Genomic DNA, 14,769 nt, shown 5'->3' on the forward strand with positions numbered 1-14,769 from the left:
TGGGCTTGCCTGTAGGGTATCTTCCTGATTGATGTTTGATACAGGAGGACTCATCCCATTTTGGGTAGTGGCTCTCCTGGGCAAGTTGACCTGACCTACATAAGAAGGTACTAGGCTACTACATGGAAACTCGTCTCTGTGGAATTATTTCACTTCTTACCACTGTATTCTTTAGTTGATTCCATGAGTTGAAAAATGAAAAACTGTAACCTATAAGCCAAATAAACTCTCCCCTGACCTTAGTTTCTTTTTGTTAGCGTTTTATAACAGCAACACAAAAGTCAAACTAAGATAAAAGTTGGTTCTCTGATAGACCTAACAATATCCCTTCATGAAAGTAGAGGAACTTGAAGCTTTAGGCTTAGCAAAACCATTGAGTGATCAGAGCTCAAAGATCTGTTGTTGAAAGATTATTTCTATTTAATATTGAGTTATGATTTTTGTGGAATCAGCGGTTACTCCTTAACCAGTTTTACCACACAGAGAGACCAGGATCTATTTAATTAACCTCTAGCAAAAAATACTGTGCAATAATTATTCCATCCTAAACCCTCTGTGCTAGTACAGTTTCCTCCCATTCTGGTTTCCCACTTTGTATTTGCTACTTACTTATGTCCTAGGCCTGGCTCATTCCTCTTGGTGCTTCCTGGTCTTCTCCTCTGGCTACATCCTGTCCTTCCTCCTCCTTCTCCTCCCCTTACTAAATCAGAACATCCCACCCTATTCTCCCTTATAGCTCAACAATGGCTGGTTTGGTTTTGTTTACAACATAGAGAACAATGGTGACACGTTCACATGAACTTGAAACAGGAGATGCTTAGACTAAACATCACAGTGCAATGTCCAGATTGATCCACAGAGTGGGGTAGAGAAATCAGCATTTGAAAATCAAGGGAAAACTGTACACAGTCCACAAGACATCATGCCAATAACCTTAGGCGAAAGCCTGGAAAACAAGGCTAAGAACTGCAGATAATGGAGGCCTACCACTCAAAGCGTCAGAATAAACTTTGAGAATCTATTAAGAACTGTATAAGGGATGTTATGTGATATTTTGATTTAATAATTTCTGGGATGTGGTCAGATGGCTGAAAACGACAGTGGTGTTTTACAATAGGCCACCGTAACTGAAAGAATATCTTCTGGGATGTGCTTTTCTAGGATCATCATACAGAAGTTTTAGACTAAGGGGCCAAGGTTGCCATGTCAAGGTGGCAGCTGAACATGGTAATGTTTAAGAAATTCTTGGATGGTCCTATTTGAAAGCATTCAGTGCTTCCTGATAGCTGTTTAAAGTTGGCTCTCTGTGGCAGGGTAAGCGTCACTATAACAAGTGGTCAGGAGAGACCACTGGTGAAGGCGCATGGTGCCAGAGAACATGGAATTGAAGGGGTAGTGGAAAGAAGCTGAGATATGGCACTGTGTAGCAAGGCAGGAGTCCTTGAGCAAGGTAGAAATGGCCATTGGCGAGCTGAAGCCTCAGTTGCAGTGGAGTCTCCAGGATATTGGAGATTCCAGGAGCGTGGGACAGCTGCCAAGGACAGCAGCAGCAGGTATGCAGGAGAGAGGGCCGGAAACTTAGGGGATGCTACATGCTGCAAATGAGGGAACTGGAGAAGTCATATTTTGCAAGCACTTTGGAGCCCAGAATATTATGAGTGTATTTCAGATGCCAGAAATATCACGACCTGTGGGCTTTAAAGACCCACAGTTAACAAGTATTGGATACTTTAAAAGACATTAAAATTTTATGAGGTGGAATTTTAAATAGAACTGTGACTTTTAAAGTTATAATATGCTCTATATTGTGGTGGACTTTGTGATTTTTTATAGACAATGAAGGTTTATAGCTTAACCCTGATGTGTATGTGATGAAGTTGACATCAGGGAGACTTTGTGACAGCCAGGACACATACGAAAAAAGGAACCTCAATAGAACTGCCTCCATCATCTTGGTTTGAGGATAAATTGGTTTTGGTCAGTGTTGTACCACAAACACAGAATGCCAATAGGACAATCATGTAATGACAATTAGCAGGAAGCACATTATGAGATTCTCATTACACAAAAAGAAGTGGGAGTTTCTCAGTGAAGAAGCAAAACAATTAGAATGTAACTGAAATTTGCACAACTGTGGAACATTCTTTTAGTGTTTCAACAACCTACACTCATTATGAATGTTTAGTACCAAAAAAAACTGGGAATAAGTTTGTACTTGTAAAAGAAAAACTTGTGAGGAACAATGATTGTTATGTTTGTTATATTAATATTATTTAACAATTGTACTTTAAACAGAAAGAAGAAAGACTCCACAACTTTTAAAATTTATAACACCTAAAATAATAATCTTTTTCTTATACAGTAACCACTAAATAGGGCCTTTATATTTATTTGATTCTGAAGAGAATGGTTTGTTTGTTTGTTTCATGTTTTATGCTAATATGGAGTCTACCTGGAGGATATAAGAATGTAAATAGAGAGTAATATAATAGCAATTCCAGTAACTCCCAAATAATAGTGTAAAAGGGATTAAAACCTTACCCTTCTCTGGGAGTTAACTTCTATTCAGACTTTCAAGTCCTCGGAGTTGCTCAGTCACCCTAGAGATCTGTTTCTGAATTCAGAGTATCCTTTGACACCTAGAGGTATGTCTAGAATAAATTTTAGAATGTAAAGATTCCCACCAGAATATTTCTGGTGTTGATTCATTGCATTATGTACACAGCTTTATTTAATTTCAAAGTCTATTCATGCCACTTCCTAACCCTCTCCATAAATCTATTATTAGGTATTCAGGAAATCTGTACATATAACAAAAAAGCAAGGAGAATGGTTCACACATATTCTGATTTTATTTTTACAGACAGTATAATATAATTATTGGTAAATGTTCAATTATGTTACACAAATTTATATCTAACTACTCTACTCCACTTCCTCAAATTTATTAGAATAGCAAGGAGTAAAATAGAAAAAAAATAGTATCACCATTGCTTCAATCATATTCTTTTGTTCTTTTCTTTTGTTACCATCATTTTTTATTTTGAACTTTTAGACATTGATGGAAAACTTAGATCTGTAATTTTTCAAATCTCTTAATAATATTTATTTATTTATTTATTTATTTATTCACTTTACATGTCAACTGTAGCCCCCTCCCTCCTCTCCTCCCAATCTCACCTTATCTCACATTCCCTATTTTTCAAGAAAGGGAAGCCCCCGACTAACTCAACCCAGAACATCAAGTGACATCAGGACTTGCAGAAAGAACCTAGCATAGCTGTGCTCTGAGAGACTCCACCCAGCAGTGTACTGAAATAGATACTCAGACTCACAGCCAGACACTGAGAGTGCAAGCAGCTTTGTGGAAGAGTGTGGGAAAGGATAGAAGAATCTGGAAGGACAAGAACTCCAAAGAAAGACCCACAGAACCAAGTAACTTGGGCCCAGGGGGCTTTACAGAGACTGAAGCACCAACAAAGGACCATGCATAGACTATACTTAGGCCCCTTACATTTATGTAGCTTATGGGCAGCTTAGTCTTCATGTGGTTCCCCTAGGAGAGCAGACTCTGTCTCTAACATGGACTCTGTTGCCTATTTATTGATTAGGACACCCTGGCAGGGCTGCCTTGCCAGGCCACAGTAGAAAAGGATGTACTTTATCATCTTGTATGATCAGAATTCAGTCAGTGTTAGGAAATATGCCCAAATAAATGAGGAAAACCTGTAACTAATGGTATCCTCTAAGTCCTACCTGGAATAGTGTTGTCTGTGCTTATGACTTCTAGTTAGTAAATAAATTCTATTCATGTTTTTATAAAAATGAAGCGAATCAAAAGTGTGAGGTTTATTGTAAATATAAAGCATTATGTAGTAACTGGACAGTGATCAGGGATGGTGGTATATAATTTAACTTACAGCAATTTTGGCATTCAAGTTGTGAATACTTTTATAAATATGAACAAATAATTTAATTACAGTTCAGATCAATTTTTTGCCACAAACAAACTTATCTATGTTTTGAAAGAATATTTTGCTTTTATAAATAAAGTTTCTATATTTCTGTTACTACATTCAAAATGAGATTTGTTTTTGTAATATAAATTATGTAATTGAAATTCTTAAATTCATTTCATCCTAACATGAGGCAAATGCAGGCTTTATAACCACAAGTGATGTTGACATGTTATTATTGCTCTTATTTTAAAAACTGTTTCTATTGAATCAGTAACACTGATGATTTTTGCAATATGATCACAGAAGTTTACTTAATAACATTAATTAAGATACAATACTCCATATGAGCATATATATGGGAATATATACTCACACACAGTACACATATAACTGAATACATATACTCATTCACAGCACATATATATGTGAATATATATATACTCATATATAGTAATATACTGTGTATATTACTGTATACGTGCCACATGGTACATAGACTATATATATGCCCATATATATGTCCATATATTATGCATATATACCATGTATATGTATACATATATGTGTACACTATTGTTCTAAAATGTAAAAACAAAGTCATTTTAAATCTTCAAGAAACTTTTTAACATATCACATGGAATTGGATCCTCAGGCAATCCCAATGAGCGGTCAGACTGTAGGGGAGGAGGGCCCTGTGTTTCAGAGAACTAGTTGATGGGAATAGGTAGGAAGAAGGAGGTAGGGTAGGATTGAGAGGAGACAAGGGACTGGGTGGCAGTTTAGATGCAATGAGAAAAAATTATAAAAAAAATAAAAATTAAAATGGAATAACAATATCAAAATGCTCTCCACAGATGCTATATTTTTTAGTGCTTCTAAACTGATGAATATAAAGTGTCTGATGTGCATTATATTGTTTGCTCAATATTTTCTTAATAACTAACCAATGATAACAGTTGAAGATGTATTAGAACCAGAAAAGTTTATAAAGAAGCTACAATGTAATAATATCAATATTATGTAGAAATGCATGACTTTTTAAATTCTTTTTTATTATTAATTTATACAATTACATCTCAGTTGTTAGCCCATTCCTTGTATTCTCCCATTCCTCCCTCCCTCCCGCTACCTCCCCCCATTCCCCTCCCCTATGTCTGTGACTGAGGGATACCTCCTCCCCCTGTATATGCTCATAGGGTATTGAGTCTCTTCTTGATGACCTATTATCTTTCCTTTGAGTGCTGCCGGGCATCTCCATTCAAGGGACATGGTCAAATATGGGGTACCAGAGTTTGTGTGAAAGTCAGATCTCCTTCTCCACTTAATGGTGGAGAATGTCCTGTCCATCGGCTAGTCTGGGTAGGGGTTCGAAGTTTACTGCCTATATTTTCCTTGACTGGTGCCATAGTTTGAGGAGGACCCCAGGGCCCAGACCCGCCTGTAGTTTTCTAGGACCCTCTGGATCCTTCTATATACTCATTCTCCCAAGCTTCTCACACATAAAGTCTCAAGAGGATGTCCTCCCCTCTGACCCACTTTCCTGGTAGGTAAAGCTTTCCATGGGGATGTACCCCTTGGACTAGTATCTCGATATAAGTGAGTATATGCCATTTAATTCTTTTTGCTTCTGGGTGAACTCACTCATTATGATAATTTTTAGTTCAATCCATTTGTCCACAAATTTCGGAAATTCTTTGTTTTTAATAGCTGAGTAGTATTCCATAGTGTAAATGTACCACAGTTTCTTTACCCATTCTTCTACTGAGGGACACTTAGGCTGTTTCCATATTCTGGCTATTATGAATAAGGCTGCTATGAACATGGTTGAGCATATGTCCCTGTTGTGTGGTAGTGCATCTTCTGGGTATATTCCAAGGAGTGGAGTGTCTGGGTCTTGAGGAAGCCCTATTCCCATTTTTCTGAGAAAGCGCCAGATAGATTTCCAAAGTGGTTGTACTAGTTTGCATTCCCACCAGCAATGAAGGAGTGTTCCTCTTTCTCCATGTGGTGTCAGTTGAGTTATTGATCTTAGCCATTCTGATGGGTGTAAGATGGAATCTCAGTGTCGTTTTGATTTGCATTTCTCTGATGACTAGTGAGGTCGAGCATTTCTTTAAGTGTTTCTCAGCCATTTGATATTCCTCTGTTGAGAATTCTCTGTTTAGTTCTGAGCCCCATTTCTCTATTGGGTTATTTGGTTTGGTGGTGCTTAATTTCTTGAGTTCTTTATATATTTTGGATATTAGACCTTTGTCAGATGAAGGGTTGGTGAAGATCTTTTCCCAGTCTGTAGGCTGTCGCTTTGTTCTCTTGACAGTGTCACCTGCCTTACAGAAGCTTCTCAGCCTCATGAGGTCCCACTTATTAATTGTTGATGTTAAGGCCTGGGCTGTTGGTGTTCTGTTCAGGAAGTTGTCTCCTGTGCCTGGCATGACTTTTTTTTTTGACAGGGTTTCTCTGAGTAGCCTTGGCTGTCCTGAACTAGCTTTGTAGACCAGGTTGGTCTCAAACTCTGAGAGATCTGACTGCCTCTGCCTCCTCAAGTGATGGGATTAAAGGCATGAGCCACCATCCCTAGCTATAACATGTTCATTTTAAGTGCACTATCTACTAGTTTTACACCTCCAGGGACTGGGGTGCTTGGTAGTTCTTAGCTACTATTTTTCAGGTATTATCTTTTCTTATTTGTCCTTTAAAGTCTGAACATTTTAGAGAAGACCATCTACAGCGTCCTTTCCAGACAGTCACTCACCTCAGGAAAAAGTATTGTATGGGGTATCAGAAGGTACATTCACTTTCTTGCTGAAATGATCAATACTCTGCTTATCCAATACTCTGCTTTCCAATAATAAATTATAACACTGAGAAACTGGACAATTTTATTCTGCTTTTACAACTAATAGATCAAATCCATACAATGCTACTATTACCAATATTAAAAATATGTGATCAGTTCATAAAATGTAATATTAAATTATAGGTTTTATTAAATATTTTAGTTGGGTAATAAGCCATAAGTGTCTCAGACACTTAGAATTATCTTTACCAGTAAAGATAATTACATAAAACACATAATTGCATAAAAAGCATAAGAACATATTTTATATATGCAAATGTATGCGATTTATATTCAAAGACATAAATATTCATAAGTATATACTACAACATTGAGTATACACATAAAAAAATTATAATAATTTAAGATGCTTTTATTTTGAAGAGTTAAATTGAAAAATAACACATCACTTTATGAAGGATTTAGACTTGCATATGGCAGCTGTCTGGTTTATCTCACCTAACTTTTACTTATTGATGTGTTTCTATAAAAGTAACTACAGCACATGGATCATCAAGTATTTAAAACTATGGTACTATTTATAAATAATGAAAATATTTATGTTTTGATCTAAAATTTCCACTTCTGAAAATTTATCCAACAGTTATATTGAATAGGTTGATAAGAAGTTAGGTAGATAGAAAGATAGATAGATAGATAGATAGATAGATAGATAGATAGACAGACAGATAGACATATAAATAAATAGATAATAGATAGATTGATAGGTAGGATACATGGAAGGAAATAGAGGTATTTTATGTATGAAGTAGATATAATGATTATCTTAGCTGAATATTATAACATTTTTAATAATCTTTTATACTGTTTAAATAATTTCCTTTGTAATTAATATTTATTTCCTTTGTATTTTATCAATAAAATTTCATACTTAATAATATTATATTGTTTAGTAATTAATAAATAATTACAATATTAGTATATCTTCAAATAATCATGTTCAAATAATCTTAGTCAAACTATACAATTAAAAAAATCTTGTTGAGAGTTGGGGGATGGAAGGACAGAGGTGGGGAGTTCGTCAGGAGCCCCAGAAGGAGACTATGAAGGCTGGCAGATCTGGACACAGGGGCGCCTGCACAAACTGATGCACTAACCATGGATGTTGTGAGCAGAGGACCTAGACCCCCTGATCAAATGCAGCTGATGAACAGCTCATTCACCACATAGGAAAGACGAGGAAGAGCAGGCGACTGCCCCTGACATGAAGTCTGTTGCCTGCCATTTGATCACTGTCCCTTAGCATAGAGGCGCCATGGGAGCACAGAGGAAGGAGATGCAGGCTATCCAGATGAGACCTGAGAGGCTGTGGAAATGTGGTAGAGGAAGAGGACCCCACCTATCAGAGGAAGGGAATAGAGAAGAAAAGCGAGAAAGTCTGGGAACAGGAAGATAAAAGGGAGGGGATCACACTTGGGATTTAATGTGACTAAATTATAATAATAAAATAAAAATAAAGTCAAGGTCCCCAAAATGTATTTATTTAGTCATTGTGAATAAATGCCCACTGTTTGCTAATAATTGCAAGACACTCTTTAAAAATATAGAAATTGTAGCATTATACACATGCCAAAACTTTATAAAACATATTACAATTTCCTAAAGTATAGTATGGGTTGATCAAAACACTAAAACATATCTTTTAAACTCTATATTCTCTGCTTAGGCTGGGAAATTTTTATACCATAATTTCAACATAGTAATATATTAAATTCAATACATTAATAATATAAGTAATTTCAAGGGCTAAACAGATAAAAGATAGATGACATTAATTTCATATTTGAGATAGGTAACACTATTAAACTATCCCCCATTGCACTGGGAAATAAAATAAATGACAAGACCTTGAATGCACTATAAGACTGATCATCCTGAAGGCTGAAAGAGCCCTTTCTTTTCCCCTAGCCGGCTCATGATAGGGAGGCATACCCACCTTATAAAATCTCTCCAGTGGAAAAGCAGCAGTCACTTGGCTAAACTCTGAAATGGTACAAAATTTTACCAACATACCCAATCCATTAGTATTAATTCTTACAAGAAACTTGCAATGATATTGTCGACATTTAAAAACACTGAAACTATCTTATGGAGTACTTTATAGTTTCCAAAACTAAGACAACTATTACATCTGAGGAAAAAAACCCACCAATTCAAAGTAGATTAAAATTCTTTGCATGTTGCAAAAGATATAAGCACATGTCCTTGCTAGTCTGTCTATTGACTTTCTCAGGCTAAAAGATGCCATGAAACCCCAAATCATCTACTTGAAGAAGCCTAGTCACTCTCTGGAGGTGCAGAAAGATCACAACACCCAGAGCTCTTTAGGGTTGCTAGCCATTACTCAATTATTCCTTAGAGGGATGGTAACTACACCATAGATTACAGCTTAACTCCATTTTCCACAACATGATAGTTTATAAAATTATAGTCTCTGCTATAGCATTTCAGTCTGATTTATGCCTAGCCTCGGGCATGAAATCTTTTTCCTTTCAGGAGGAAATTACACTTTCTTCAATGGAGAAGGCAGATGCCAAACATAACATCACTCAGGTTCCTTTCCCTCCTCCACTCAGCCTTCATTTCTCACAAAAAGTGAAGAATTTTGAGATTACTAATGCATACTGGTGTTAGTAAACAAAAGTATTAGCCTCTTAGTTACACAGTTGCAAATTCTGCTTCGAACCTTTATATATCAGCAGTGATTCTATAGCAATTGGTTAAGTTTAAAACTATGTGTTAAAAAAAGAGAATAAATCCAAACTTTGTTGTAATGTGTTTTTATGGAACAGTGCTCTTATGAAACAGTTAATCATTTTGATGTGGGCTGTGATGTTTACAACTGACCTTGGAAGGTCACGAGTTAATTCAATTCCCAATCACTAATGTGTATGAAATTTTTCGAAGGTAGAAAAATGAGAAATGTTAGGAATCATTTTATTTAGAATTATATGAGGAAAGGAATCTGAAGAAATGCTGTATTTTGATAGTGAAAAACAAAAAAACAACATAATGTGGCAGTGAAATTGCATAAAATAGCAAAGAACTGAACTGGTGTTACAGCCTTCAGTATTTTCCAATTGTAAATTCACTGTATTACAATCATTTAATAAATCATTTAAATATTCATAATAGTCTTAACTTTTTCTAAAGATCTAATTGTAAGACAAGGATGGTAGATAAGAACAAGCCATCTACTGCATTAAGCCTACAGGAAATATGTAGCCATTTTCTCCATATTCCAATTCAGCATAAACTTTTTAAAGATAAGGGAAAATAAATGAAATTTTTTTGTGAATTACATCAACAAACTCAGTGTCCTATTAAGTCTCTGGAAAACTAGAGTCTTTACATCTTCATCTTCTCGTTTCATGTATGAAGACACAGAGATGGCCACAGATATAGGTATTAAGTCAATGCAGGCTTCCATTGAAGGAAATGAGCTTAGAACTGTAGTGAGAATTGTGGTTTCTTATTTTTTTAAAAAAGTGATTATGTGAATATGTTTTTTGTTTTAATCCTAGGAGTGGGGTATGTGGCTGCTTCAGATGTCCGCAGCTGATAACTGTGATTTGTCTCCTGTTCTAGGAGGAGCATACATTTGGAATTCTGGAGACTCTTGAGAGGGTGTAACTATGAGAGCCCCAAGAGAGCCTGTGGCAGTTGTTGCTCCCCTTGCTACTGCCCATGCTGCTGCTGCTTCTAGAGGCTTCTGCTGTTGTTTTTTGCTGGTTACTGGTTGCTGGTTGCTGCTTGTGGTTGCTGGTTGCTCATTACTGCATTGCGGGATTGCTGGATTGCTGGTTTCTGGTTGCTGGTTACTGGTTGTTTGCTGGTTGCTGTTGCTGGTTGCTGGTTACTGGTTGTTTGCTGGTTGCTGGTTGCTGGTTGCTGGTTGCTGGTTGCTGGTTGCTGGTTGCTGGTTGCTCATTCCTGGATTGCTGGACTGCTGGATTGCTGCATTGCTGGGTTGATGGATTGTTGGTTACTGGTTGCTGGTTGCTCATTACTGCATTGCTGGATTGTGGGACTGCTGGATTGATGGTTTCTGGTTGCTGGTTACTGGTTGTTTGCTGGTTGCTAGTTGCTGGTTGCTGGTTGCTGGTTGCTCATTCCTGGATTGCTGGACTGCTGGATTGCTGCATGGCTGGGTTGATGGGTTGCTGGTTTCTGGTTGCTGGTTGCTGGCTGCTCATTGCTGGTTGCCAGTCAGCAAGAAGTAGTCTAAAGATGTCTACACCTTTTTCCCCATCTAACCTTCTTTTTAATTTATCCAATGTTGGGGGTTTGAAAAGGTTTGGGATGGAGAAGGCCAGTAGATACATGAACCCAATAAAGCTGCCAAAAGCCCAATTACATAGATCTGCATAGGAGGCAAATATTTTAACTTAGTTCTTGCTATTCAGCCATACTCAGTAAACCAAAGCTCCAGTCAGGTACTACCAATGCCGTGTCAAAATAATCTAGTCAGTCACTCTTATTCCTATTGCAACAAATGAAAGTTGAATGAAATATTGGATAGATTTTTTTAAAGTTACATTTAAGTTCAGCATCAATCAAACTCTTAACAAATATCCTAACTGTAAAGGAAGTAGATATGTTGAATTAGAATTTTCTAGTAACACATCACAGGGAATTGGTAGTGGACAGCTCTGACTGAGTCTGGCTTATGCTGTTGAAGATTAGGAAGCATAGAAGGCACCAGATTCAGAAGTGTCTCCAGATACGTTAACGCTAAAGTGACTGTCACCAAGGAATTAGTTTAAAATACCCATAGTTTGATGGTTTACGTATTTCCTTTAAAAACAAAGAAAGCAAACAAACAACAAAAACATGAGAGGTCAGAGGATTATTGTCATTGTCTCCAAGCCTGATGACTCAGCTAGATCCCAGGACCAGTAACATTGGAAGGAGAGAAACAAAGATCATACAAGCATACAAGTTGTCTTCTGACACCCTCATGAGCTCTGCATGCCCACACACATACACACACGGGAAAAAAAACACTAAAAGTTCAACAACAAAAAAGGTAAGATGGCCAGTAGTAGTGAGTACATTTAATATCAACACTCTGCAGGCAGAAACGGGCTGATCTCTGTGTTCAATTCCAGCCTCACCTACAGAGTGAGCTCTAGGACAGCCAGAGCTACAGCTCTGAAAAGAGGAAAAAAGAGAGGAATGGGAGGATACAAGGGATGGGATAACAACTGAGATGTAATATCAATAAATTAATAAAATATATTTTAAAAAAGAGAGAAAAGAGAAGAAAGATAATTTGAACAGAGAAGCTACATACAAAATAAGTATATTTTCTTTCCTTATGTAACTCTTTGGCTTGCAGACAGTTGTTGTCAGCGTACAAAAAGCCTGTGCATGAGTTCAGACTAGAAGAAAAGAACCCCTAGCACTGAACAGTCAAGGCTTGTTTGGAATTGATGTCTCCTGAGAAAGAGAAAAACCGTTCCCTGTAGTGAAATGACATTGGGTATTTGATCCACACTCCAGTGCAGTCCCCATGCCCGGGAGTAATTGGCAAATCCAAATTGGACATTTTTTTCTGCAGTTTTGTTTGTTTGCTTGTTTAGTTGGTTTGGTATTTTTGTCTTATGGTTTTTGTTTGCTTTTTAGTTTAGTTTGTTTTAATTTTTTTCTTTTATTGATATAGATAGAATAAGATGTTAGGTGGATAGGGAGATGGGGAGGATCTGGGGGTAGTTGGGAAATGGAAAAATATGATCAAACTTGGTTCTTTTCTCTTCTATTTGAATATCTAAAGTAAGATATTTACACTAGTCTCACTTAGAAAAAGATGAAGAAGGCAGAAATGCTTCAGAAATGTATTTTCTTCTGTAAGAGTTGTTAAAAATAGAAATTCATTTCAATTTTCAATGAAAAACATTTGTTATTAATAGCTGAAGAAAGAAGAAAAATTCACAAAATTGATATTATATATATTTTAAAGTATAGCACATGATAGGTCAATATTAATTTTTATGACTCTTACCAGTTTTATCCTTTTTCTTAGGCCGATGAGAGTATGGCTAAATATGTTACTTATAATATTTGCATGCTTCTCTAAGGTCAAACTTGTAAGAGAGAAATGAAGGATGGATATTTTCATTTGGTGTCTCTCAATCAACATCTGTTTATATGTCAGTATATGATGGCATGACTTTGATGATCTTTATTGAATTTTTTTTCTAGCATATGGCAGTGTAGTCATAGCTTTGTCATACATAATAGCACAAAAAACTATTAACAGTCAAAGTAGTTTTATGGAAGTTACTAATAACCTAAGTAATCAAATCTAAAAATTCAATTTAAAAATCAGAAAGCATTCTTATAAATATGCAAAGTGCCAAAGAATTATTGAAATAATCTGTTGCTTGGAGGCTTGCCATCTTCCAAGTACATGAGAATTGGACTGCAATAGAGATATTAAGCACTGACATAAAAGATCTCAATATTTCCATAGGTATGTACTTTATTAGATTTCTAGCCCTTACGGAACAAATGTCTAAGGATTGTGGGGGCTCAGATTTACTTGTTGAGCTTGTGTGATCCAGAAACTCTTCCCTTTCAATTATTTCAGTTTAATCATATATTTAAATAATTGATGGGACTCTTTCACTAAACTGCACAAATCTATTTTTTCCCCAAGACACTTTTGAGTTGTGTAAAAATGTGCTGGTGTAAAACCAGGCAGTTCAATCAAAAATACAAATTGATGGAAACTGCATGATGTTTTGCTGATGCTGTTTTGGAAAGTAAACCTGCAAACCGAGTATGCAAAGTAGCAACATCTTTTGGGTTCAAAGTTCTTTACTAAGAACAAAGGGTTTTTTGTTTGTTTGTTTTTTAATATGGCATGAAGGATGCGTACTTCAACTCTGATGTTGGCTGCCTCTATCCTCTTTCTGCCATGCCTAATCCTTAAAAGTTTCATTTTTGAGTCAGAATTCAGAAAATAGAACATGCTTTAAAAAAGTAAGACATGAAAGGGCAAAAGTACTCTAAGCAGAACACTAAATTAGAATGCTTGGATATCTGTGTCTCTATGTATGTGTGTGTGTACATATCTATTTATGTGTACATATATGTGTAAGTAAACATGTAAGTGTACATGTAACTAAAAGTTTAGAAAAACAAAATTATCCAAAGAAGTTATCAAACTAAGAGACTGACCAGGAGTTTGTTCTTAAGCTGTACTTCTGATGGGTAAGTTTTCAGTTTGATAAACATTGTAATTTATAAGGCTTAATAATTATTCTGTGATTGAACAATCTTTTCTATGATCCCACATCTTCAGAAACCCTGAATAAACAAATGCATTGTCAAAAAATGTATATTGTTATGAAAGGAAAAGAGATTTCACAGTACATCCAGCAGACTCTTACACAGATATAAATAAGCATGCATAAAATTAGTTTTATAAATATAAAAAATAGTAATAGATAGATAATTAAAAGTGAATTATAATACAGTGAAAAATTGAACAAGAATAGGTTTCTTCCTTGTATGTAAAATGATCACTCATGCTAATTACAAGGTTAAATTGTTTTTCAGACATTCTTTACCATTGAGTGGTGAGTAGGGTCTGACTTTCATGCGAACTCTGGTGTCCCATTTTTACCACACCCCCTTCATGGGGAGGCCTGGTGGCACTCAGAGGAAAGATAGTGGGTTACCAAGAAGAAATTTGATTCCCTATTAGCATATACAGGGGGAGGAGGTCCCCCACTGTCACAGACATAGGGGAGGGGAGTAGGGGGAAAGCAGGAGGGAGCGAGGAATGGGATGATACAAGGGATGGGCTAACAATTGAGATGTAATATAAATTAATTAATAAAATATTTTTAAAAAGAATTAATTCTAAAATTTAATCCTAAACATTTCATTTTGTATCTAACTACAACTCTTTCCATTTTATTGCCTCTCTCTCTCTCTCTCTCT

This window comes from Acomys russatus, chromosome 21 (genome assembly GCF_903995435.1).
Source record: "Acomys russatus chromosome 21, mAcoRus1.1, whole genome shotgun sequence".
Lineage (NCBI taxonomy): Eukaryota > Metazoa > Chordata > Mammalia > Rodentia > Muridae > Acomys > Acomys russatus.